The sequence below is a fragment of the Mauremys reevesii genome, linkage group 4 (genome assembly GCF_016161935.1).
Source record: "Mauremys reevesii isolate NIE-2019 linkage group 4, ASM1616193v1, whole genome shotgun sequence".
NCBI lineage: Eukaryota > Metazoa > Chordata > Testudines > Geoemydidae > Mauremys > Mauremys reevesii.
This window is the reverse complement of record NC_052626.1, coordinates 124,990,290-125,009,891: the sequence shown is the minus strand read 5'-3', so window position 1 is coordinate 125,009,891 and position 19,602 is coordinate 124,990,290. Positions and strand designations below refer to the sequence as shown.

The window sequence follows — 19,602 nt, the reverse complement described above, 5'->3', positions numbered from 1 at the left end:
TATGCTTAGAAAGTGAAATGTGTTTATGTGGCTAGTGTAAGTATTCATTTCCTTGATTTTTTTTTTAAGTGCTGCTTGGGATTTGTAAATAATGCGATAGGCAAAAACAAACTGTTGCTTAGCAACTTAACTGGTGTGTGGAACAGGGCCACATTTGCAGATGGTGCAAATCACCATGAATCCATTGACTGCAATAAATCTGCACCTGTTTACACCAGCTGAGGATCTAGCTCCAAGATCTTGGTTTAGAGACTGGAATGATCACATAGATTGTCTGGTGCATTCTCTGGGTCAGGGATTCTCAGACTTGTCCATAGGCTAACCTACAATTTAGTGAACAGTTTGGACCCTTCCTCTCCATTACCAACCACGCTTCCCTCATAATCACGTGGCCCCTCTCCCTTCCCACCTCCAGTCCCATACTGTCCCTCTGGCAATGGCAGCAATTGCTGACATGGATAAATAAATCCTCTCCAAGCTTCAATGTTTCTGAAGGGTCTTTGATGCAATGAAAGCAGCTGGAGGTGAGGCAGAGACAGATCTGTGGGACTAGCCAGCTCTCTGCAGACCACCAGCAAGGGTTCCATGGACCGGTTAGTGAACGACTGCCCTAGGGGCCCATGCAAGGAGGTTTCCGACAGCATATTCTCCTACATGTTCACTGGACCAGTCATAAGTAACTGAAGCAATGGACCTTCCAGCACATCACGTGGGAATCTGTTCCTTGCTCTGTAGATCTCGCTGCTACAACAGGAAACATTTCCTTTGCTCAGTTTCATTTCAGCTAGACAGACTTCGCTCCATCCACCTCCTCTGGACCATCTGAAACCATTCCTCTCCTTCGTTGGCAAGGGCCAGCCCTAAAAGTCTGGGTGCTCCAAGAGAATTGTGTCCTATTGGATCAGGGGAGAGGGGTTCTCATGGGAAGGGAAAACTGTAGGGTCTGTTTGCACTTCAGTGAAAAGCTGCCAGTACCTCACCTGCCCTTGTGCATTGGAAAGCCAAGACATTGTACTGGCGTGTCAGTGTAGGGGAGCTGGGGCTTGAGGCTCTGTCCCTGGGCGTTATACACACAGTTATAGAAGCACGGCCGGTGGGTGAAGCAAGTAGACTTTCTGCAGCTGGCCTGTCCTGGTACATGTACAGTGGGCTGTATTCAGTGTTAATTCATGTCCAGCTGACACCAGAGAGGAGGGCTGTCAGGGAGCCAGGTACAGCTTTGAGTCTGAGCCTCAGCGCTGCTCTGACCTATGCCCACTGGCTCTGGTCCTTGGGGGTGTGTCTACACTGCATGGCGTGCGAGGGAGGAGAATCTCCAAGCCCAAATGCCTACACTCCAATTTTTTAGCTCTGCAGACCAAGTCAACTGACATGGGCTCTGAGACTTGGTTCTGTGGGTTTCTTATCGCAGTGTAGGTTCACCCTAAGGGACTGTCCACCTGCTGGTAATAGCTGGAGCACATTCTGCTTCAGCCATTGCCCCTTCCTGCCCCCATCATGTCTCAGTCTTGAGGCGCTGGGACAGGAACCAGAGCAGGATGAAGGGAGTGGAGCAGGGCTGAGAATCTGCCCCCATGTGTTTGAAGAGCTCATGGAACTTTGCTAGCAAGGAGATTTTATTTTTCTCTGTACTGTGTGTTTCACTGTCGCTCTGCATGCGGATGTTAGTGCTCATGGAAAACAGAAGCCTCTTGAGACTGAGACCTTCTATTTACCCAGTAAACGCTATGGCGTGAGCAGAGGAAGGGAGTGCTCCCCCACACCGAAGGCAACTCTCAAGATGGAAGAGAAATGGAGGCCTTAAGCCCGTTCATATTTTGGACTCTGCTGAGACTGTTCATGAGATGGCCGATTTAGTGCCAGCAGTGGGGGGATGTGGATGCTTATCCACAAGGAACTAGACAGAAACCCACCAAAATCACTTGCTGTCAGACAATGACTTCTGATTAGCAGTGAGCTGGGCTGAATTAGACCCAGCAACCCGGAGGGGAAAGCGTTAGAGCCCATCCTCAAGCCTCTCAGCCTCACGCTGTCCTATAAATGGAGAAAGAGACAACCGAAGCAGGTCCGTACAGGTTTCACTGGCTTATTTTGTAATAGATAATCCCCAAGCCTAGTAATGAATTCATTGGCAAAGGCCTGCTAACAATACACTATTTCTGCTGCAGGGATCCTGCCCTCTAGAAACCCAGACTGACGCTGAATACTGGCTAGCTCCTACTTACTGATGGTATGACTCTTAAAGGTATTTAGCTGCCTAACTCCTGTTAATTTCAGTGGAGAGTGAGATGCCTAAATACCTTTTAACAATCTTGCCCTAAGTGCCTACCAGCAAAGTCAATGGGAATTTTGCTATTGATGGTGGTGTGAGGACTGGCAGCCAGGTACCCACCAAGGGCCAGATCAATGGGACTCTTTGCATTGACTTCAAGGGGCTTTGGATCCAGCCTGTAATTAAGCTGGTGAATACATCGTTAGTGGTGCCATTGTAAGATCTAGTCATGAGCTTACCCTGCATGGTGAAGAGAATGCAAGGTCTTCATAGAGGTCCCAAAACACCTGCTGCTCCTACCCAGGCTAGTGGAAAATTCCCATTGGCCGTCAGTAGGCTTAGTATGCATGGCTCTTATAGGACCTCCAGCTGCTAAACGGTGATGTAAATACCTGGCCAAATCTGATTCTATCCCATAGAGGGCAGTGGCCCTCACAGTAGCCAGTATATTGCACTGCTCTGGGGTGTTTGCTAGGCATGTAGGTGTGTCTATGCTAGGTTCTGGGGTGAGGCCGTGATAGAGCTCCAATGGTGTAGGTTAAGAGAGGAATGGATCTAAGTCCTGTGTGATGATTGGGCCTAAAAATTTACCCTCAACTGTGTTGAGCTTTTTTTCATGGTTTTTCATTTAAGTTCATAAAATGTCACAAAACCTATAATGTTGATCAGGAATGGGTACAAAAAAGAGACACACAAAACCCTAACTAAACAAAAGGGAGGCTTGATTGTGTGGCTCAAGGACTGTGTTGAAATTATGCATGGTAAAAACAGAAAATGTGCAACTGAAAATTCACAAACCAAATTTCCTGTCTCCGATATTAGGCCTAATTAGAGGATAAAATAATGAGGGGATGGGCTATTCCACCCAGTGCTCCTTTTAAGGACCCAAAAAATAAGAGGCTTGGGGAAGAGAATATGGAAGAACAGAAGGAGGCTACTGGAGCAAGCTTCTTTTCTCCGAAATGGACAGTTATTGCCATCTAAGAGACTGACACCCCAGGGATTTTCCTTTGTAAAAACTCTCCAGCTGTTTAGATGAAAGCCTTACTTAAAGCATTTGAAATGTAAAGTATTAAGTTTTTCTTTTATGTATCTTTAATAAAAGGTAAGAGAATTTTTGATGGTCTGTTTGTTATGGTACTAAGCAGACTGCGGTCTCTGTATGCGGAACCCCACACTTTGTTTAACACTGTTTAATGTTAACACCTTTGGTCCATCTAAATTAATACAACAGTCATAGACTCATAGAATATCAGGGTTGGAAGGGACCTTGGGAGGTCATCTAGTCCAACCCCCTGCTCAAAGCAGGACCAATCTCCAACTAAATCATCCCAGCCAGGGCTTTGTCAAGCCTGACCTTAAAAACCTCTAAGGAAGGAGATTCCACCACCTCCCCTAGGGATCCCATTCCAGTGCTTCACCACCCTCTTACTGAAAAAGTTTTTCCTAATATCCAACCTAAACCTCCCCCACTGTAACTTGAGACCATTGCCCCTCATTCTGTCATCTGGTACCACTTGAGAACAGTCTAGATCCATCCTCTTTGGAACCCCCTTTCAGGTAGTTGAAAGCAGCTATCAAATCCCCCCTCATTCTTCTCTTCTGCAGACTAAATAATCCCAGTTCCCTCAGCCGCCCCTCAGAAGTTATGTGCTCCAGCCCCCTAATAATTTTCGTTGCCCTTTGCTGGGCTCTTTCCAATTTTTCCAAATTCTTATTGTAGGATGGGGCCCAAAACTAGACACAGTACTCCAGATGAGGCCTCACCAATGCCGAATAGAGGGGAATGATCACGTCCCTCGATCAGCTGACAATGCCCCTACTTATACAGCCCAAAATGCCTTTAGCCTTCTTGGCACCAAGGGTGCACTGCTGTCTCATATCCAGCTTCTCATCCACTGTAACCCCTAGGTCCTTTTCTGCAGAACTGTTGCCTAGCCGCTCGGTCCCTAGTCTGTAGTAGTGCACGGGATTCTTCTGTCCTAAGTGCGGGACTCTGCACTTGTCCTTGTTGAACCTCATCAGATTTCTTTTGGCCCAATCCTCCAATTTGTGTAGGTCCCTCTGCATCCTATCCCTACCTTCCAGCATATCTACCACTCTTCCCAGTTTAGTGTCATCTGAAAACTTGCTGAGGATGCAGTCCACGCCATCCTCCAGATCGTTAATGAACAATACCAGCCCCAGGACCGACCCTTGGGGCACTCCGCTTGATCCTGGCTGCCAACTATACATGGAGCCATTGATCACTACAAGTTGAGCCCGATGATCTAGCTAGCTTTCTATCCACCTTATAGTCCATTCATCCAGCCCATACTACTTTAACTTGCCGAAAAGAATACTGTGGGAGACTCTATCAAAAGCTTTGCTAAAGTCAAGGAATAACACATCCCCCGCTCACCATGAGTTTTCAAAGATAGAGGCCAATGGCTCTGCAATCACATCCGCCAACTCCTTTAGCACCCTCGGATGCAGCACATCTGACCCCATAGACTTGTGCTCATCCAGCTTTTCTATATAGTCCTGAACCACTTCTTTCTCCCCAGAGGGATGGTCACCTCCTCCCCATACTGTGCTGCCCAGTGCAGTAGTCTGGGAGCTGACCTTGTTCATGAAGACAGAGGCAAAAAAAGCATTGAGTACATTAGCTTTTTCCATATCCTCTGTCACTAGGTTGCCTCTCTCATTCAGTAAGGGGCCCACGCTTTCCTTGACTTTCTTCTTGTTGCTAACATACCTGAAGAAACCCTTCTTGTTACAGCTAGCAAGGGATGTTAACAGTAACTCCAAGTGTGATTTGGCCTTCCTGATTTTGCTCCTGCATACTTGGGCAATATTTTTATACTCCTCCCTGGTCATTTGTCCAATCTTCCACTTCTTGTAAGCTTCTTTTTTGTGTTTAAGATCAGCAAGGATTTCACTGTTAAGCCAAGCTGGTCGCCTGCCATATTTACTATTCTTTCTACAAATCAGGATGGTTTTTTTCCTGCAACCTCAATAAGGATTCTTTAAAATACAGCCAGCTCTCCTGGACTTCTTTCCCCTCATGTTATTCTCCCAGGAGATCCTGCCCATCAGTTCCCTGAGGGAGTCAAAGTCTGCTTTTCTGATGTCCAGGGTCTGTATTCTGTTGTTCTCCTTTCTTCCTTATGTCAGGATCCTGAACTCGACCATCTCATGGTCACTGCCTCCCAGGTTCCCATCCACTTTTGCTTCCCCTACAAGAAGAGCTCTGCCCCTAGTTGGTTCCTCCAGAACTTGCACCAGGAAACTGTCCCCTGCACTTTCCAAAAACATCCTGGATTGTCTGTGCAGTCCCCAGGCACCAAATGAAAATTGCCACAGGGAGAGTTCTAAGGGGAGTGACTCCTCCTTGTGGAAGGAGGTGTGAGACCTTTCCACTGCCTAGACTATATGGTTACCAGGTTGGCATGACTAGGCATGTACCTGCACAAGCTATCACCAGTATCCAAATGACCCACATGTGATCTGGACCCCCAGCAGGGATCATCACACAAAAACCTACAGTCTTATGAGTTGAGCACAACGTGCACCTGGAGCTCTCGGCCTCACTCCTGATTAGGTTATTGCTCCATAACTTGCACCCCCTGTTGCATCACTTTGTCAAGTTGTCATACTGGGGTATATGTTGCTAAACCATTACATAACATCTCCCCCAAGATTCCCCCCTCCCTCTCTGCATGGCTGAAAGTATGCTGGGATTTCCTGAAGCCGTACCAGCAAATTTGGTCCTGGCATAAGTGACTCTAATTGAGTTGTGCCTGCTTATGCCCAGGCTGTATTTGGCTCTTGCTGTCTACCTGCCGTCTGACGTGCAAGGACAAATTATACTTCTTCTTCGAGTGATTGCTTCCAAAATCACTTTTCCTTGTACATAGTTTGTTTAGTGTTAGTATAGTTAGTTCAATAGTTAGTTAGTTTTGATTTGGTCCAGCCACCAGCCCGGTGCCCAGAACCAATCGGGCAGGGGCGTTCTTTCATCCTCGCCGACGCGCGCGCGGCAGGCTGTGGCCCAGCCCGCCCCCCCATTGACCTCCGGCCTTCCAGGAACTGCTTCGGCCGTGGCGGCCGTGCGGCTTCCTCTTCCGTGGCGGAGGTAGGAGGAGGATGAGACCCCGATCACAATGGTCGGGCGCGCGCGCGACACTCCTTGCGCATGGTGCATTGCCCTTTAAAAACACTTCAAAAAATGCCACTACTTCTGCCCCTCTCCGGCTTCTCTACGACACACGCCACCCCGAGCCGCGTAAGTACTTAGGCTCCCCACCTACCTACTCTACCTGTCGCTACCCTCCTCCCGACTCCGTGTCGACATCCGTTGAACAACACAGAACCTGCGCGCCCCGCCCGCAGCGCCCCAAATCCCCTGCGCGCCGCAACCTGCTGCTGCGTGGGGCTTACCCGCGGGGGATTGCCAATGCGGATTGCCAACATTATGGTCCGCTCTTCTTCATCCCAGTGTCCCTGACGACGCGGACACGGCCCTGGCGAATCAACATCTCACATCTCGTTCGCTTGTTGGAGGGAGAAGAGTGCCTAGGCCAAGTCCGCTTTTGATGGGACGCTCGAGGACGCCCTCTCTCCTCCCCCTCTCCCCCCTTTACAAATACAACCGCCTTCCCATTTTTTTTTTCTTTTTTCGTGGTCATGACATCACATCGACAGCTGGGTGTTCCAGTCGGGATACCGATACCGCCCATTCGTTTCCCGCCTTCCGCCCTCCCCACCCACCTCCTCCTCCCTCTCCAGGGACCTCTCTCCAAGTCTCTCCTCTGCAAGAGGTCCAGACTGTGGCGTGGGGTGCAGTGAAGCAGGCTGTCAAGAGGGCGGGGCAGGGGTTCTATTCTTATCCCCCTCCTTCCCCCGAAAGCTAAGGCCTATCCTGCCTATCCTGGCTGCTGAACGCAAGTTCCTGCTCAAGCAAGTTTCGCATGGTCACCTTGGGACTGGGACTCCTGGACCTCCAGATTGGTTTGCCGCGGACGACATGAAGACGAAGGATGCTTACTTCCATCATCCCATCCTCTCCTCCTATCCGATTCATCTCGACTCTCGATTTGTGCTCCGCTCGCAGTAAGCGGCCATGTGTTGCCTCTCTCCACCCACGTCTCCGGGTCTTGGTGCATGGCGGGGGTGCGCCGCAGCCGCGCGCGCCGCGATCCTCCCGTCCCGTATATGGACGACTGGCTGCTGGCCTGACTCTCTCGATGGAACTAGTGACGGGCGGGCCAGAGATGATCCCCGGGGCCAGCGGCGCTCGCCTCCTCTCATCAACGCCAGAAGTCCCTTTTGATCCCTTCTCCAGCGCCCCGGTCATCGGCGCGGAGTTCATCGGAGCGTCCCGCGCTCCTCTGCGCCCCCGGCGCCGCCTCTCGCCCTCATCTCCTCTCATCATGGACTGGTCACCCGGCCACCACGGGCTGGCCTCCTCCTCCTCTCCCCCTCCTGGGCCACATGGCTGGGCCACTGCGACGCGTCCGCCTTCGCCTGCTGCCCAGCTGCCGCCTGCTCCGTGCCTGCCTGGCGTCGCCGGCTGAGATGTGGTGACGGTCTCCAGTGTGGTGGTGAGTCCAGAGACGGGTGCTCGACCCACCTGGGCGATCTCCACACCAGGCCTCTGGTCGACCAGGGGAGCTCCCCTGCATATCAATGTCCGCGCTGCGGCGGCGTCCGCCTAGCTCCAAAAACTTTCTGCCCCCATCTGCAAGGCCGATGTGTGACAGTATTCACGGACAATACGACAAATGTTCTCTCTAACAAACAAGCAGGGCGCGAGCGGCCTTCTCCTCTGCAGGAGGCGATGCTTCTGTGGGACTTCTGGGGACTCCACTCATTTCACCTACAAGCTACCTTTCTTCCGGAGTGCAGAACACGACCGGCCGGGTCAGCAGACTCACGTTCCTTCCTCCCCCTCCCGTGGTCCCCACGCCGCCACACAACCTTCCGGAGGTGGGGGGTTTCCCATAGACCTATTCGAGTGCCAGAGAACAGGGATTCGCCACCGTGCCACGGTTTTTTTTCATTCCAGGTGTCGCCCAGGCTCCGTCTCCCCTTCTCGCCCTCGGATCTGGCTCTCCCTCCTCAGTCCCTCAGTTCCAGTGCTCCTGAAGCCTCCTGAGCCCTGAGAGACGAGAGACAGAGAGCCCACCATCCGCCCCTGGAGCACTGGTACCTGGCCGGCACACAGCTCTCTGCTCGAGCTCTGCACCCCTCCCGCCCCCTCCCGACTCATCACCCAGGACATCCCAGGACTTGGCAGACTCCGCCATCCCCCCATCTTGCAGCTTGGTACCCTTACTGGTTGACCCACGAGTGAGGGGCTGCAGAGACCAGCGTTAGTCGCGGCAGTTCACTCAGTTCAGCAGGTCCTCCTTCCCTCCGCTTAGCCTCCATCGCCGGAAGTCGCTCGCAAAGCGGAAGACGTTCTTCGTTCTCTCTTGCGATCATCTCTCTCCTACCATCCTCGACTACATCCATACTCGACTACCTGGACTGAGGTCAGTCTCTCCTCATTGAAGGTTCACTCACCTCGCGGTCAGCATTTCCTTGCATTCGCGGCTCCATCGGTCCATCGCTCTCCTCCCAAGTCCATTCCCGCTCCATCTTTGCTGAAACGCCGCCACCACGCCGGTTGGCTCGGGTCCCGACGACCTGGGATTTGAACCTCGTCTGGCCAAACTGAGATGTCCCCGCCCCTCCCCTTCCCCCCCTCGCGCCACTACTACCTCTCCTAGATACTCTTCCTCTCTCGGATCCGCACCATCACCGCCGCCAATCGCCTTCGATGCAGCTAGCCTTACACCGTCTCACCCTTCACCGCCTTCCATGCCCACAAGGTACAGCCTCGCCACGGCTTGTTCCTCTCCCACCCCAAGCCGCGCAGCCCTTCGGACTCCTCCACGCTTCTTCCTGCCCGCATGCCTGCTGGCGCCTTCACCGCCTGCAGCACGGGGCACCGGCCTTCCGGAGCGCCCGACATCCACCGGGTGACTGCTGGAATGGATTGGAGCAACACATCTCGAAGAACACCAGTTACTACAGGTGAGTAACCGTCTTTTTCAATGGGACTTCTGTGAAATGTTCCATATCACTCCACACATGCACTGGGATCTTTTTCATGTCAAGCCACAGTGATGCAGGAGCACCAATAGAATGGCAGCGTTCTGTGACACGCACCTGAGCTTCTGCATCCTGCCTTTCTGAGCTCCTTTGGCTTGGCACTTAGAAGCAGACTTTAGTTACTAGTTACTTACAACCTGTGAAGGAGAACAGGCAAATGGGATTAGTGGGTGTTGATATTCAGTGTCCAATGCATACAAAGACAGGGGCTGGCATGAAGGAGCTTGCAAGCTAAAAGTTAGATCTGGTCAGAAAACATCCCCTTCCCCTGGAAAATTTCCAATTTTTTGGCAAAAAATTAAAACTTGAGCTCTTGACTGAAATTTTCATTTTGGAAACGCTGCCAGGGTGCTTCATGAGAGCTGAAGTTAAATTTCCTCATGCTTCCATTCTTCTCCATAGGCTGGGGTCCCTGCAAGAACTACATATCCTATGATAGATCTCTCCTCTACAGAGAAGTGATGGTGCATCATGGCATATGTAGTCTGGCTGGAGAAGTCCCTCCATACAGGAGAATGGGAGTGCAAGGACTCAAAACTTCAACTCCCATGAGGCACTACGGCTGCATTTCTAAATCAAATTGTTTCCGTTTTGGGTGTTCCTTTTTCCCCCCAGAAAGCTGAAATGTTCTGTGGAAAGCAGATCCTTTTCCTGAAAAACTTCACATAGTCAAAAACTCAATTGTCTGTCAAAACAGATGGAAAAATTTTGCTAGTAAAAGTATATAACAGAATACCGAGAAGAGAAAGTTAGTAATACTCAACACATATCACTTATCCATAGGTCTCAAATTACTTTATGAAGGTGGATAAGATCTCTTCTTTCCAGATGGGGAAAACTGAGGAACTAAAGTCAAGTGATTTGCCCAAGATTACACAGCTAGTCAGCTTCAAAGCTTGGAATAGAAGCCACCAGTCCTGGTTCTCAACCCTCTATCCTATCCACTGAACCATGTTAAATGAATAGCACCCACCGCATATGTGAATGCCAAGCAAGCATTCACAGAATCATAAAAATGTCGGGCTGGAAGATACCTTTAGGGGTCATATAGTCCAGCCACATGTGCTGAGGCAGGACCAACTGAACCTAGACCATTCCTGACACGTATTTGTCCAAACAGGTCTTAAAAGCCCCCAGGGATGGGGATTCTGCAACCTCCCCTTGAAAGCCTATTCCAGACCTCAATAACCCTTAGAGTTACAATTTTTTCCCTAACATCTAACCTAAATCTCCCTTGTTGCAGTGTAAGCCAATTATTTCTTCTTCTACCTTCAGTGGACATGGAGAACAATTGATCACTGTCCTCTTAATAAGATCCCTTAACATATCAAGGTCCTCCCTCAGCTGCCTTTTCTTATTAAACAGGCCCATTTTTTTTAACCTTTTCTCATAGGTCAGGTTTTCAGAACCTTTCATCAATTTTGTTGATCTCCCCCTGGACTCTCTCCAATGTGGCCACATCTTTCCTTAAGCGTGGTGCCCAGAATTGGACTCGGTACTCCAGCTGAGTAGCTGGAGTACCGTAGGACTTAATATCCATGACGGTAAGAGCAAAATAATGAAAGTAAAAACAGCCAGCTCGACAAAGACAGTGTTATGTGACGTAGAATTGGAGGAGGTGAACAACTTCAAATATCTTGGTAGTTACATATCGGCTGATGGCAATATTCAGAAGGAGATATCTACCAGAATCGGTCTTGCAGCAAATGCATTCTATAGACTTCAGAATATTTGGAGGTCAACCATCTTGCAAATGAAAACCAAGGTAGAGATCTATAGGTCGAACGTCCGCTCTGTGTTGCTCTATGCGGCGGAAACATGGAGGACCAACAAAAGATAGAAAGTCGGCTTCGGGGCTTTGAAGGAAGGTGTCTTAGGTGAATTCTTAACGTACATTGGCCGCAGCGTATCACCAATGTTGAAGTGAGCCGATTAACGGGCATCAACAATATAGTGGATGAAGCCAAACAACGAAGATGTTGGTGGCTGGGGCATGTGTTGAGAATGGATGCTGATAGACACCCTCGTATTGCCCTATGATGGACACCACAAGGAAGAAGGAGGAGAGGTAGACCATTGGGGACGTGGCAAAGGACCATTGAAGAGGAAATGAAAGGTATGGGAATGAAGTGGGATGAACTCTGCTGTCTCGCTCAAGAACAAAATGAATGGAGGAGAGTGGTTGGCGCCTTATGCTCCACAGGGAGTGAATAATAAGAAGAAGAAGACTACAGCTGAGGCCTCCTCAGTGCCGAGTAGAGCAGGACAATTCCCTCCCGTGTCTTACCCAACACTCCTGTTATGGGACACAGGCAAATTAAGCTGAATTAACTAAAAGTGTGAAGTTAAAGTGCATTAAACACCTGTACGGAGGCTTTCGTTCAGAAGTAAAGCAGCTGTAGGTTGCTTTAGCTTAGTGCCCTTTGAGTGAATGTCATTTCTTTGTTTTCCATTCAATTTATTCTAGCCAAAGAACTTCACTTCCGTGCTCTTCATGGTCTGTCTGTAGCGTTGCAGCTTGGTAAATATTATAACAGAGTTACTGTTCTGGGAGGGAGGGAGTATGGCACATCCACACTCAGCTCCTAAAGTGTGTGGCTCCTTCCAGCCAGTCCGCTTGCCTTGGGAAGAGAGGGAAACTGCATCTGAAGCAGGAGGGGAGCTGCCCTCATCCCCTCTTCCAGTAGCAAAGAGATGTGCTGTTCTTGACTGATCGTACACCTGTGTCATTAGCCCGGGGACTTCTCTCTCTCTCTCTCTCTCTCTCTCTCTCTCTGGCAGGTGTTTCCAACAGCCCAAGGGAGAAGATGGATTTTCTCTGAAATAGGAAGAAGCATATTCAAGAGGCTGTGCACACCAGCCAGGAGCCTGGGGAAAAGGTGAGATGATCTAGAGGTGATACTAAATGATGGAGATTATGATGTAGCGCAGTACGGTATGAAACCAGGAATCCCTGATGGATTGATGAGTCTGGAAGAGGAGGTGGAGTTGTGTTCTGTGTCAAAAATATTAGTATGTGACCTCATGGTCTGTTGATCAATAGGTTAACACAAGCTGGAAGAATCCCCGGAATACTAACCCACATCATTGTGGGGTGAGGGGGTGGGAAGGGTTGAGACCTGCTTGGGTAAACGTGTGTCAAGGATGGTACAGGTTTACTTGGTCCTGCCTCAGTGCAGTGGGCTGGACTAGATGACCTCACAAGGTCTCTTCCAGCCCTTCATTTCTGTGGTTCTGAGAATGCCTGCATGCTATTCACATGTGCAGTGGGAGTTATTTCTTTGACACGGTTCAGTCGTTAGAGTGGAGAGTTGGCATCCAGGCCTGGTGAGTTCTGTTCCAAGCTTCAAAGAAGACTCACTGTGTAATTTTGGACAAGTCACTTGCCTTCAGTGCCTCAGTTTTCCCTATCCGGAAAGAGGAGATAATTGTCTTATCCACCTTTATAAAGCAATTGGAGACCTATGGATACAAGTGATATATGTATTATTACTAATTCTCTCTTCTTAGTGTTCTGTTACATACTTTTACTAGCAAAAAATTTCTAGTTTCACAGAAGCTTCATTAATACTGATACATTCCCATGAAAAGTCTTGGTTTTGTCCAATCTGCATTGTTGGATGGAAAATGCTTGGCCAGCTCTGTTTAGTATTCCTGCTGGAGAACATCTATACCTGCAGCGTCGCATCACGCCTGCCTCCACTGCTCCATGACTTCAGCACCCTCGTGACTTGGTCTTTAGTAGCAGTCTTCTCTCTTCTTCACTCGAAGATTCTCCAAGATCACCTAATTCAACCTTGGCTTCAGTTCTCTTCCCAGCTCCCTACTGTGATCCTTGTTTCTAGCTGATCTCTCTCTTTATGATGTCAATTTGTTCCTACGTGTATTACAATCAGTGGGCAGTCTTCAGGATGTCTGGCGCCCTTGTGTTAGCTCAGGACCAGGAAGGCAGCATGTTCTCTGTATCTAAGCTATCCCCATCCCAGGCCTGATTCCTCACTATGGAACCTTCTTGGGGGTTGACTCTTGAGGATGGGTTTGCCTTCCTGGCATCCTTAGAGCATTAAGCACAGTAGGTAGATCTAAGGATAACAGAACATTGTGCTACCTGGCACCTGGTGCATTTTAGGTGCCTCGCAGCAAGAGACTTACTGCTGTTAACACAGCAGGGACAATAAACTGGTAAATAATTCGAGCAGATTGTTGTGCCGTGTCAAAAGCTTTATCAGATGAAAAGGTAGTTTGGCCTTTTTTAAAATAGGTGGCCCTGCTCAGCTGTGGAGAGAGGTGGGGTTCTGTTACAGGCCCGGGGAGGGAGTTTTAGCTCGAGTTGTAGCAGCTTGTGCTCTTAGCTCTGGAGATCCTTGGTTCAGTCCCCAGTGTGTTGGCCATGATGGGGGCTGTCACATAAGTTGTGGGAAGAGGGGTCATTGGGGTTTTATGTTGTGGTTGGCCTCAGATACTCAGGAAGCTGACACACCAGGGGCCGAAGTGGGGACCTCCAGAGCTAAAAGCATGAGCTGCTACGGCCTGAGCCACAGCTCCCAAGTTGGGTCAGTAAGAGTCATATCATCTGTGAATTGGGGATCGGGGGGGAAGGGAGGGGAGACACACATGCTCACCAATGGGCTTCGGTGGGTCACTCCCACTCCACGTGAGACAGCAGGGCATGGTTATGGATACATGTGTTTTGGTCCAGGCAACCTAAAAACCCAGGTCTGTCTGAGTGAGCGGGGAGGAGGGAGCGGAGGAGGGGGTAATTCAGATGGGGCTTGGGGAGTTAAGAACTCAGTCCACACACCTGCGGGCTGCCATTGCTGAGTATAAGTAGAGAGGGGAGCAGGGCCATGCTTGACAGGCAGGTTGAAGAAGCAGCTGCAGTTCAGTGGAGCAGGGTGGTGCAGAGGCCTCAGGCTGGGAGATGAAGTCCCAGGGCAGGGGCTAGGCCGAACACCCGTTGCCCACCGCTAGTAATTGTGCTGCTGCACTGAACTTCATAGCAGCTGCAGAGACTGTCACTGTATCATAGGCTGCCCTATAGAAATTGCACCATGGTAGCCCAGCCATGCTGCCCCACAGCCATGTAAAGGTCACCATCTCGTGCTGTGGGAAAAACCAGCCCTGCTCCAGCCAGCCCGTCTCCTCAGGCTTGCTCCATGGCTCAGCCGGCCGAGCAAAGTGCCGCAGGTGACTCCTGTGGAAACAAACTGCATCAGCCCAGCTGTGGCGGGGTCAGAGGTCCAGCTCAGGCAGTTTGTTGCCATCCAGGCTTGAGTTTCTGCCTGAAATGGAAAATCCCCCCTCAGAGTCAGGTGATGAGGAAGTGCCTCGAAAATGCCCCCCAGTCAAAAGCGAGGCCTTTGAAATCCTCAGATTCAGCATGGAGGCTACCCAGGCAACTCTGAGCGAGTCCCAGAAAGCCTGGGGGAGCTGCCCTGGGAAAGAAAGGAAGCAGGAGGGCAAGAAACACACCCAGCCCAGTTAAATGGCAGGGGGCAAGAGGTTATTTGAACCCACAGGGATCCTTCAACAACTGGAACCTGACCCTAATGAAGCCCATAGAGAGGAGCATAAACTACTGAAAGTAGAGGAATCAGATTTATTAGGGTTGGAAGCAGTGATGAGCTGCCAAAATACTAACAACCAGTTCCCTCCTCCTCCTCCTCACCCCAGGAGGGGTCATGCCCCCCCTGGGGGACTCCTGTCCCATCCAACCCCCCCATGTTCCTTGACAGCCCCCCCCCCGACCTATGCCCATCCACCCCCCTTCCCTGTCCCCTGTCTGCCCCCTGCCACCCCATCCAACCCCTTCTCTCATTCCTGATGGCAGCCGGGGACCCCTACCCCATCCAACCACCCCTTCTCTCTGTCCCCTGACTGTCCCTGGAATCCCTACCCCTAACTACCCCCCCCCATCCCATCCCATCCCATCCCATCCCATCCCTGCTCCTTCCTGATTGCCCCCCGGGACCCTTGCCCCCATTCAATCCCCCTGTTCCCTGCCCTCTGACACTAATCACGCCCCCCAACTCCCCTGCCCTCTTCCCACACCGGCTCCCTGCTCCCTTACCCTGCTACCTGGAGCTGGGGACCCAGCTGGGCTGGGGCTGGGATCGGAGGCACCCAGCCCACATTGGGGCCGGACCAGGAACCGTGCCCCCGGGCCGACCCGGGGCGAACAGGAGCCGCGCTGCTGGGACGGACCCCGGGGGCCAAACAGGAGCCACGCCGCCGGGCCGGACCCGCACCGGCTGGCCCAGACCCCGGGGCCCGAACCCTGGGGCAGCAACTGCGCCACCCGGCCCGGACCCCGAACAGGAGCCACGCCGCGCTGCCCTGCCCCAGGGACCAAGGTCCGGCCCCGACCTCGCCCGGCAGCCCAGCGCCTGGAGCCCTCCACCCACTGGCGCCCCCAGCGCAAACTCACCTGGTGGAAGCCTCTGCTTTCTTCTCAGCCCTCCCAGGCTTCCCGCGTGAACAGCTGATTCGCGGGAAGCTGGGGAGGGGGAGGAGAAGCCGGAGAAGATGAGGTGGAATAAGGTGAGCTGGGGCTGAGGGAAGGGCAGGGAGCTGCTAGAGCGTTTATTAAGTCTAAAAGCCCTTTTGGAACTAGTTGTTCCCTCTAGGAACAACCGGTTCTAAACTGGGCTTCTAAATTTAACAACCGGTTCGCGCGATCCAGTGCGAACCAGCTGCAGCTTACCACTGGTTGGAAGGGACCTCAGGAGGTCATCTAGTCCCACCCCCTGCTCAAAGCAGGACCAATCCTCAACTAAATCCTCAAATGGCCCCCTCAAGGATTGAGCTCACAACCCTAGGTCTAGCAGGCCAATGCTCAAACCACTGAGCTATTCCTTCCCACCCTTTTGTTTGAAGAACAAAGAGAGAAAGATGTAAAAATCCTCTCCCCTGTTTAGCTGCAGTTGGCTGTGCCACCAACCCCAGCAGTTCAAAAATCGTGAGTCAGAGCCCAGCAAATCACGAGATTGACCCCCAAAACGGTCAGCTTTCGTTATTTAAAAAAAGAGATTGTTTGGGGGGTTTTGTTTTTTGCCTTTTGTGTGTCTCAGTTGCTGGACCCTCCCGCCCGTCCCCGGTGTGTGAGTGACAGTGTCGCCCACTCTCCCAGATGTATTGGGTATGGTGATTGTGGGTCCCGCAGCAGGAGCTCTCACTCCACACCTGCCTGCTCCCTGCCTAGCACTTAAATCTGTCTCCCAACCTCCAAATTAGTCCTGTCCTCGCATCAGTTCTGTCATCTCCCCCACTCCCAGATTCATCTCTGTTCCTCTGGGTGTTCTTCATCCCCTCTCTCAGGTCACGGGACTGCAGTGGGGCCCCTTTCCCAGGCTGTGTAGTGTTGGGGGTGTAGAATGGAGGAGCTGCCCTGAGCCGCTGAGCACTTTCTGCTCCCCCTCTCCTGTGAGAATGGTGTAAATCCCTGGGGACGGGGTGGGAAGGAGGCGGGACCCTTGCCTGCTTCCTGCAGGAGCCCTGATAGGCTGCTCTGCCCCAGGGGGGTGGGACAGTGGGGAAGTGGCCAATGAGTGGGGTTTCCCCAGGCAGGGATGGAATTCACAAAGGGCTGGAGTTTCTCGCATCATCGCGGGACGGGCTGCAGCCCAGCCGAAATCCTGTCACTCACTAAGAAATTGTGATGCTTGCCAGTTGAGCTGGGTTTAGGCAGGAGCTGGCCTCTGAGAGGCCTGAAGTCTTTGTCCCAGTGGCAATAAACACCTGTTGCACTTGTAGCCAGTTGGTTAATTGCAGCCAGCAGTGTGCCATAAACTATGGAGAATGTGAACATTCACTTTTTTCTCAGGCTCACAGAGATACTGTTGGCATAAAATTGATATTTCTATGGTGCAAATTTGGCTCCAAATTTGAGTTTTGTAAAAAGTAACCCGAGTTTTGCAAAACCTCAGAGCCACAGGAAGATCTCCAGCTTTTATAGCTTGTAAATGCCAGTGGCAGATGGAGGAGCTGGCCCTGTGGCTAGCCTGGGACTCAGGTGACCTTGGTTCAGTTCCCTGCTCTGCCACAGATTTTCTATGTGACCTTGGCCAAGACACTTAATCTCCCCAGGCATCACCTCCCCAGCTGAAAAATGGGATCAGAACATTCCTCTCTGCCTTGTCTGTTTGGAGTGTGAGCTACTTGGGGCAGGAACTTGGTGTCTGTACTGAATCCAGCACACTGGGCCCTGTTCTAGACATGCCGTGTAGCATGTCTCACTCCCCCAGCCAGGCAGCAGGGCCTGAGCAGGGTTTATCCTGCGGTCACTCCTCCCAGATGTGATCGCACCAGCTCTGATGGCAGAGCAACTGTCTCTGCTCTGCTCTCAATGGCCCTGCTTGGGATTGGAATTGCCAGGGAAAGGAGGATGCAGCCGCTGGCTCCCTCAGGGCCTTGCTGACAGGAGGGTGAAAGGGAACAGGCTGGGGTGGTGGGAGATTCAAGGGGGCTCATCGGAAGCAGAAGCAATGTTGGGGAGACTGTCCCAGACACTCCCAGTGCCCCTCCCCTCCCAAGCCTTCTCTGTCTCGGTGTCATAGGAGGGGCTATTCTAATGTTATGTGCTTCATAGAATCATGGAATCTCAGGGTTGGAAGGGACCTCAGGAGGTCATCTAGTCCAACCCCCTGCTCAAAGCAGGACCAAACCCAACTAAATCATCCCAAACAGGGCTTTGTCAAGCCTGACCTTAAAAACCTCTAAGGAAGGAGATTCCACCACCTCCCTAGGTAACCCATTCCAGTTCTTCACCACCCTACTAGTGAAAAAGTTTTTCCTAATGTCCAACCTAAACCTCCCCCTCTGCAACTTGAGACTGTTACTCCTTGTTCTGTCATCTTCTACCACTGAGAACAGTCTAGATCCATCCTCTTTGGAACCCCCTTTCAGGTAGTTGAAAGCAGCTATCAAATCCCCCCTCATTCTTCTGTTCTGCAGGCTAAACAATCTCAGTTCCCTCAGCCTCTCCTCATAAGTCATGTGCTCCAGCCCCCTAATCATTTTTGTTGCCCTCCGCTGGACTCTCCAATTTATCCACATCCTTCTTGTAGTGTGGGGCCCAAAACTGGACACAGTACTCCAAATGAGGCCTCAACAGTGCTGAATAGAGGGGAATGATCACATCCCTCGATCTGCTGGAAATGCCCCTACTTATACAACCCAAAATGCCATTAGCCTTCTTGGCAACAAGGGCACACTGTTGACTCATATTCAGCTTTTCGTCCACCGTAACCCCTAGGTCCTTTTCTGCAGAACTGCTGCCCAGCCATTCGGTCCCTAGTCTGTAGCAGTGCATGGGATTCTTCTGTCCTAAGTGCAGGACTCTGCACTTGTCCTTGTTGAACCTCATCATATTTCTTTTGGCCCAATCCTCTAATGTGTCTAGGTCCCTCTGTATCCTATCCCTACCCTCCAGTGTATCAACCACTCCTCCCAGTTTAGTGTCATCTGCAAACTTGCTAAGGGTGCAGTCCACACCATCCTCCAGATCGTTAATGAAGATATTGAACAAAACCGGCCCCAGCACCGACCCTTGGGGCACTCGACTTGATACCGGCTGCCAACTAGACATGGAACCATTGATCACTACCCGCTGAGCCCGACAATCTAGCCAGTTTTCTATCCACCTTAGTGTCCATTCATCCAGTCCATAATACTTTAACTTGCTGGCAAGAATACTGTGGGAGACTGTATCAAAAGCTTTGCTAAAGTCAAGGAATAGCACATCCACTGCTTTCCCCTCAGCCACAGAGCCGGTTCATAGAATCATAGAATCATAGAATTCAAGATCAGAAGGGACCATTATGATCATCTAGTCTGACCTCCTGCAAGATGCAGGCCACATAAGCTGATCCACCCACTCCTGAAATAATTCTCTCCCTTGACTCTGCTGTTGAATGCTCCAAATCATGATTTAAAGACTTCTAGTAGCAGATAATCCACCAGCAAGCGACCCCTGCCCCATGCTTCGGAGGAAGGCGAAAAACCTCCAGGGCCACTGCCAATCTACCCTGGAGGAAAATTCCTTCCCCACCCCAAATATGGCGATCAGCTGAACCCCGAGCATGCGGGCAAGACTCTCTAGCCAGACCCTCTGGAAAAAGGCTAACAATATCCTATCATTGACCCTTTGTACTAATTACCATTGTGGCACGTTATTGACCTATTGACTAAAC

The 19,602-nt window shown here is 51.1% G+C and overlaps 1 protein-coding gene across 2 annotated transcripts in view; it reads left to right on the top strand.

Annotated features, from left to right (window-relative positions):
• The first annotated feature begins 12,195 nt into the window (after nt 1–12,195).
• Nucleotides 12,196–19,602, top strand: part of PKP1 (plakophilin 1) — a 67,606-nt gene continuing 60,199 nt past the window's right edge. The window contains exon 1 of one of the 2 annotated variants that reach the window (XM_039537679.1): nt 12,196–12,291. The gene's annotated coding sequence lies outside the window, so the exon portion shown is untranslated. The remainder of the gene's footprint in view (nt 12,292–19,602) is intronic. The other variant, XM_039537680.1, reaches the window with a different exon arrangement.